The sequence below is a fragment of the Camelina sativa genome, chromosome 12, assembly GCF_030686135.1.
Source record: "Camelina sativa cultivar CO46 ecotype springtype chromosome 12, ASM3068613v1".
Taxonomy (NCBI): Eukaryota; Viridiplantae; Streptophyta; class Magnoliopsida; order Brassicales; family Brassicaceae; genus Camelina; species Camelina sativa.
Window position 1 is genome coordinate 32,503,976 of NC_141891.1, and position 7,361 is coordinate 32,511,336.

The following is a 7,361-nucleotide window of genomic DNA, read 5'->3' on the forward strand; positions in this document are numbered from 1 at the left end:
AGCTTCAATAACTGACCAATCCTCCCCATCTTGAACATCACTGTCCTCAGTGACTTCCTCATCAGAGATATGGATGGCTTTTGCAGTGAACTCCCTTGGATTTTGAACAGCTTTTCCAGGGAGTTGGTTGGGTTTAGGAGCAGACGTAGAGGCAATGTTGCTCTCCATAAACTTCACTCTAGAGTTGAGACCTTCAAACTTCATGTTAAGGTCATTATACTGGGATGTGAGCCTTTGATTCACTTCAGAAAACTGCTTGGCCTCCTCAATCTTTCCTTGTGTTTGCCCAATCAACAACTGTTGCATCATAGCTCTTAGGTCTTGTTCTTGGCCTTGGTTAGTCTGAAACCCTGGTGGGGGACACAAGTGAGGCTGGAATACTTGATGTTGTTGTTTGGGGACATAGTATTGTTGCTGTTGAGGCTGTTGAGGTGGATACACTTGGTCTTGTGGATTAGCTACATTGGTGCTCCTATAGGAGAAGTTGTTGTTCTTGAACCCTCCTTGGTTGTAGCTTTTGAATCCACCTTGGTTTTGCATATAACATAGCTTAGCAAATTCAGTGAAGAGACTTTTGTTGGCTAAGAAGGATCTTGTCAAGCTTCTCATTGACCATCTTCAAGTCCTTCTTGTATTTGTCCTCTTGATCAGTTGATGATGACCTTATGGTTCTGTCATAATCCTCATTATAGTTGCCATCTGACTGAGCAAGGTTCTCAACTAACTCCCAGCCTTCTTCCACATTCTTGTTGAGGAAGTTTCCATTAGAGGCTGTGTCAAGAAGCATCCTGATCTTGGGAAGCACTCCTCTATACAATGTACTCAAGAGTGACTCATTGCTGAAGCCATGGTGAGGACACTGAGTTTGAAATCCTTTGAACCTCTCCCAAGCTTCACAAAAGCTTTCATTGTTTCTTTGAGCAAACCCAGAAATTTCATTCCTCAATCTAGCAGTCCTTGCATTTGAGAAGAATTTTGCCAAGAAAGTTTTCTTGCAAGCATCCCATGTGGTTATTGCTCCAGTAGGAAGAATCTTCTCCCAAAGGTGTGCCTTGTCTCCAAGTGAGAATGGGAAGAGCCTCAACTTAAATCCATCTTCACTCACTCCATTTATCTTTGTAAGACCACAGATTCTATCAAATTCATCAAGGTGGTCTAGAGGATCCTCCATTGGCAACCCATGAAACTTGTTGGCTTGAATCATGGAGATCAATCCACTCTTGATCTCAAAGTTGTTGTTTGGCACTGTGGGAGGCACAATACCAGCTCTTTGGTTGTGTGTGTTGGGTGCATCTCCAGCACCAATGTTCCTTGGTCTTGGAACTGCATCTTGTTGCTCCATTATGATTGGAACCTCTTGCTGTTGTTGAACTACTCTCCTTCTTTGATTCCCCAAACCCTTTTGCTTCCTATGGATGTCGTCAAGAGGCTTTTGAAGATTGTCTTTCCCCTTAGACCTTGTGTGCATCAACAGACACGAGTACATACTTGAACAGGTACACAGTTGAGCTCAGGCTTGTGTAGGCGGTTAAGGCGACTGGGAAGTGGTGTCCAAATAGAGACGGCTTCTGACTCGATCAGGTGCTCGATCACTGCTTGGTTGAGTGGTGGTCGAGTGGTTGGTCGAGTGGGTACCTGAAACTCAAGACAGCCCAGCAACAGAATATTCGAATCCAGCAACTTCACAAGTGTATAAACGAACTTAATCTTAGACTAATATGGATCGTAAATGTCACAAAAAACACACTCAAATGGGCAACGGCGCCAAATTGAAACAAGGTTTTTATATGGGTGGTGAATGATGATGAATGTATGCAATGGTGAGATATGAATGAATGGATGGTAAGAGGTATAAGAGGTGTCAATCCTATCTGAGTGTTTGTGAACAATTAAGACATGCATATGAGACTAAGTCAAGCCAAATGTAAGGATGTTTGTCACTAACAATCCTATCATGAACATGCAAGAAGTAAAACTACAAGAACTAGATGCTAAATGTAGATGGAACAGAATGGTTATGACTAATATGAAGCTAGAACATAAATAGAAACTACAATAATGAACTAATGCAAGACAATAATGAACAGGAAAATAAGTAAATGCAACAGAAATGCAAATAGAATGAGACTAGAGATAAGACAGGACAACTACAAATCATAAACCAAAGTTCTGGGGAAGAACTCGAGCAAGCACTCGATCGAGTGTAGATCGAGTGCAGGGTCGAGCTGGACTAAACGCAAAAATAGAGCAACACAATAAAAACAGAGCAATGCAAAAACAAATCAAACAACAAGCAAGCAACAAGATTAAGACTTAAAAATCAATAAACAAAGAAGGCTTTGAGGAGGGATTCATGGGCTGAACTAATCATTGTGGTTATCTAACTTGGTCAACAAATGTCAAGTAAACTTTGAGGTAATCTCTAGACATATAAATCTAAGACAAGTTTCCTCCACTCTCATGGCAAGAAACAATCAAACCTATGCATCTCTAGACTTGTTCTCACAAAGTAAAGAATCTACACAAGCAGGCATTAAGCAATACATCTCAAACCAAACAAGACCTCTAATCTCTTAGCAAGCTTAATGGTAAGCTCTAGATCTGGCCTTATCTATGCTTCTTAAACATTGGTGTGATGCTAAGATGCTTGAAATCAAACCTTACCCTCTCAGATATATGATCAGCATTAAGAACATCTAGCCTAGAAGAGATCTACAACAATCAAGCTTGACCAAATCAAATAAACCACAAGATCTATCCAGCCTAACCTATCCTCAAGATCCTAGAGAACTACTCACAAGAACACATGATGAACAAAGTCAAAAACCCAGAAAATATGAAACTTGCATCATTAGAAAGATGAAACAAAGATCTACAATATTGGAGAAAGAATCAAACTCGAATTCTCAATATTAAGAAAGTTATGGAACCAACAATATTGAAGAATTTAGTCTTTTCTCCTTAAAAACAAGTACAAGATCTAAGAAAAATAAAAGTGCAAAAGGAATAATTTCCAAAAGGGTAAAACTAGGTTTAGAGAATATCTAAAAAGCTGGACTCTTTTGGTGGCTGCAGGTACAAGGCTTTATATAGGAGAGGGAGTGGACTCCGGACCTTGGTTCTTCAGCCTTAACTCTCTTGCTTTCCCTTCATGATTGCTTCACTTCTCCTCAGCATTGCTTCCATGCTCTTTAGGCTCCAAAATCACCTGATTATGCATGAAAAGATGCAAATGCAATGCAACTAAACTCTAATGCATGATTAGTCCTAAAGCTATGCAATAATGGTGAAAATGGCTAGCAAAAGATGTAAATATACTAAGGGAAAATATAGTAAAATATATGAACATCATAAATCAAGTTGTTTAAGCGAGTAGTGAACTTGTTCTTTGTCGCAAAGTTCATGTGTGCTACACTACAAGAAAGACTGAAAAGACCGACCTTTTTTTTTTTAATTTTTAAATAACAAAAATTAATAAATAATAAATATATAAATATAATATAATCTAATATATTAAAGGAGAAGTCGAGATGGCTCACAGCGAATCTCACAAAATTTGACCTCCTTTGCCCTTAATGAAAAATACCCCTAAAAATATTTCGGAGAAGCTTTTCTCTCTATTTAGGTTGCTGAAACGCACCACATTCATCCTCAGACTTAAGATTACTAATTTGCCATTAATGAGATTCAAAACAAGACGATTTTACCCTTTTGCTAAGTTTTAAATTTTTTTAAATTAAAAAAAAAACGAAAATTAAAAATAAAAACGGGAATCTAATATATTTATATGCAATATCTCTCTTTTAAAAAATAAAAGATAAATATTAGAATATATTATGAATATCCGTTTAAAGAAAATTTCTATTATTTTACATGTTAAAATAGGTAAAGATAATTATGACGATTTCATTGGATTCTAAATATAATCGAAAATATAATCTGAATATATGTAAATGGGCTTTTGTAAATAAAACCCGTAACATACACCTCCTTACTCAAAACCCTAAAATCATAAACGGTTTACTATTATAAATACTTGATTCTCTAATCATTCTCCATAACTCCAAAACAAGAAAAAACCCTAATCTATTATCATGTTCTCAAATTTATATTTATATTTGTATTATAATTTTGGTCCTTGATTTGATTGCATCTTATTTTAATTTTTAGTTCTCTATTTAGTGGTTGTTTGTTTATATCACGGGATTATTATTGTTGTTTTTTTCTTTCTATTAAGGTGCTAATGATTTTCTGATTTAGTTTTCAAAAACCTTTGATTCGATTATAGATCAATATTATCTTACTGACTTGATTTTGTTTGTTTTAGGGTTTACCGTGGGATTTTGGAACTACAAATCATCGTGGTTCTTGATGTGTTTAAGAAGATATCTACATACAAAGAGATAAAAGTAATATTAAAAAGGTATTATTAGGTTTAATTTTTGGTTCCTTTTGTATTTTTTCTTCTTTTTTGGAATTTTATTTGAATTCAAAATTTCCAAGTACTATAGTATTTGAGGTGCATGGTTGATGGGATAATAGTTTTGATATTGGAATGATAGTTTGAATCTTTCGGACGATTAAGTAAAATAATCTAATTTTTTAATTTTTTATCAATAGGGTTTCTCTTTTTCAATTTGGTTTTCCTAAACCCTAACAATCCATCTTCTAGCCGGTTTGTGATCTCACATGTGAAGGTAAAAGGTATGTTATTTACCACTTATCTATCACGGTTACAACTCTTTTTTTTAATTCCCTTTGTGTATAGATGTTCTTCTTCTTCTTTTGCTAACTCTTTTTTATTTGTTAGTGACTTATTTACAAAAATAACAAACAAAAATTGCCATCTAATGCTCATGTCAGATGTATTTAATGTCTAAACTAAAAATGAATTGATTGTGTGACTTATCTATTATATTAATTAGATTAAAGTTAAAGTATTGACCTTTTTATGTATATTACAAACTAAATTTTTTAAAATATATATATATATATATATATATATATATATATATGAAGATGCAGTCTACATATATGTATAGTTGATCACTTGATCTCATACACCTTGCGATATTTAATCATTTGGATCATTGTTATTGGTTAAGGATGGGATTACGCGGTTTTGGTTGACGTAAGCAGCATTTGGAGAGCTTCAATGGTTAACATCCGTTGCTTACGTTACTTTATATAAACAAGACCAAATTAGAGTCACAAATCTGATAAAACCAAAGCTCTCCATCAATCGACTTTTAATAAAGATGCTTATGTCGTGACTTTGCCTTCGATCTCCAGACTTTACCAACCCCCTCCATCGTTCCTTAGCCCTTCTCAAGGTCAGTTCTTCAAGTCCCTTATCTTAATTCAGTTGGACATTCTCTCAAATATTAATCTCTCAGTGGTGTCCTTTTTTCCTCAGCCGCACACGAATGACCTTCACATAGAGGTGGCCTAAAATCTCCAAGGCATGACTCATCCTGTCTTCTGGCTCTAATCTCCGCCTCTTATTTTGTTGACCAAGACATCCCCTGCTACCTGGCCGCCTTTTCAGAGCCCCATCTACTCAAGGCCAAAAAATAGCTGAAAGACCTTTTTATTGCAACCAAGAAACAACCTTCAGAGCCGAAGGGAAAGTCGCTTTTATTTTCTTCTTCTTCCTCTCAGGAGAGCTGAAAACGCAAGAAAAGGGCTGAAAACGATATCTCAAGTTGGCCATCAAGGAAGATAAATAACATTGGACATCCTCTCGAAAACTGCATGTGGTGATGGACTATGTTGCAGTAGTTCAACGCTGTCTCCATCTCGCCTCCTTCAACTCAAGCTTCCCTCAATCTTTTTCCTTTTCTATGATCAATCCATCCCAAACTATTCATGTGCCTCCTAAGTAGCTATCTTTATCAGAGCTCGATTTATTTAGATTCAAATTTTTCATATATATATTAATGGTGTTTAACTAGGATTCAATCATGTCTCATTAATATTATTTATCATGTACAAAACTATAAATAATTTAATTTCACAAGTATATATAAAAAACAATTGTTTTATTAAGTGTACCTTAAGTTATGTACAAATTTATCAAAAACAAAGTAGACGTTATGCCTTTGCACCCTAATTACATGCTTAGAGCCGACACTTCCATGTATGTGTGGAACAATTACGTGACTGAAGCATGCAAATTTGGATCTTACAAGAAAGCTATACATCTAAAAATAAAAATTGAAATATATCTAAACTTAACAAAATTATCTTCATAAATCTTCAATAATATTTCTTATAAACTATAAATTCATGCTGAGCCAAAACAGTAGAAGTCATATTCATTAAACTAAACATATAATTTTGATTTTTTTGGGTGTTAATTTAGTTCTAATAAAGAATTGTATGCAATATTGAGATAACTATAACAAATTTGACAGTTTGAAAAGGGTAATTTAAATCATGAGAAATATTGAGAAACGCATGAAAGATCCAGGTACATCAAATTGTTATTTTGTTAATTGAATGTAATTTATTTTTCCGCAAAACAAAATTATAAATAAGTGTTTGACTTTACTGTTGTAGGTCTAATGTTGACATGGGCTTAGATAGAAAATATATGTTTAATTGAAATAGAACTGATGTTGCAATCGAATGGGACGTATCTTACGACCTTCGAGAAAATGCCTAAACCAGATAATAGTATGATGAACACAGGTGTAAATAGGCTTATCGCAGATAAGAGAATATATAAGCCTCATAAACAACAGGAATTATACAATGAGTTGTTACCTATGCTAACTGAGGAACAAAGACATGTTTATGAAGAAATCATTCACTCTGTGAATCACGACAAAGGTGGTATGTTTTTTATTCATGGATTTGGTGGTACTGGGAAAACTTTATTGTGGACTATTCTTGGTGCTGATATAAGGTCTAAAGGTAATATTGTTCTGAATGTTGCTTCAAGTGGTATAGCTGTTTTGCTTTTGAAAGGTGGTAGAACGGATTACTCAAGATTTGGTATTCCAATCAATCTTAATGGATATTCTGTGTGTACGATCGATGCTGAATCTGATCTTGCTGGTACTTAATTAGAGAAGCAAAGCTCATAATATGGGACGAGGCTCCAATGATGAACAAGCTTTGTTACGAAAATTTGGATAGGAGTTTGCGAGATATCATGAGATGTGACCAGATTTTTGGAGGTAAAGTTGTTGTGGTTGGAGGTGATTTTAGACAGATTCTACATGTTATTACAGAAGGAGGAAGAGTAGCGACAATTTTAGCATCTATCAACTCATCTGTTCTTTGGAATAGTTGTAAGGTTCTTAAACTTACCGAAAATTTGAGACTTGGCAAGGCACATAATAGTATGGATGCGG

At 35.0% G+C, this 7,361-nt stretch overlaps 1 non-coding gene across 1 annotated transcript; it reads left to right on the forward strand.

The window, feature by feature from the left end:
• The first annotated feature begins 842 nt into the window (after positions 1–842).
• Positions 843–949, forward strand: LOC147932908 (small nucleolar RNA R71). The gene has a single exon (XR_015576798.1). It is a non-coding gene; the product is annotated as a small nucleolar RNA R71 (small nucleolar RNA).
• Positions 950–7,361: the final 6,412 nt, after the last annotated feature.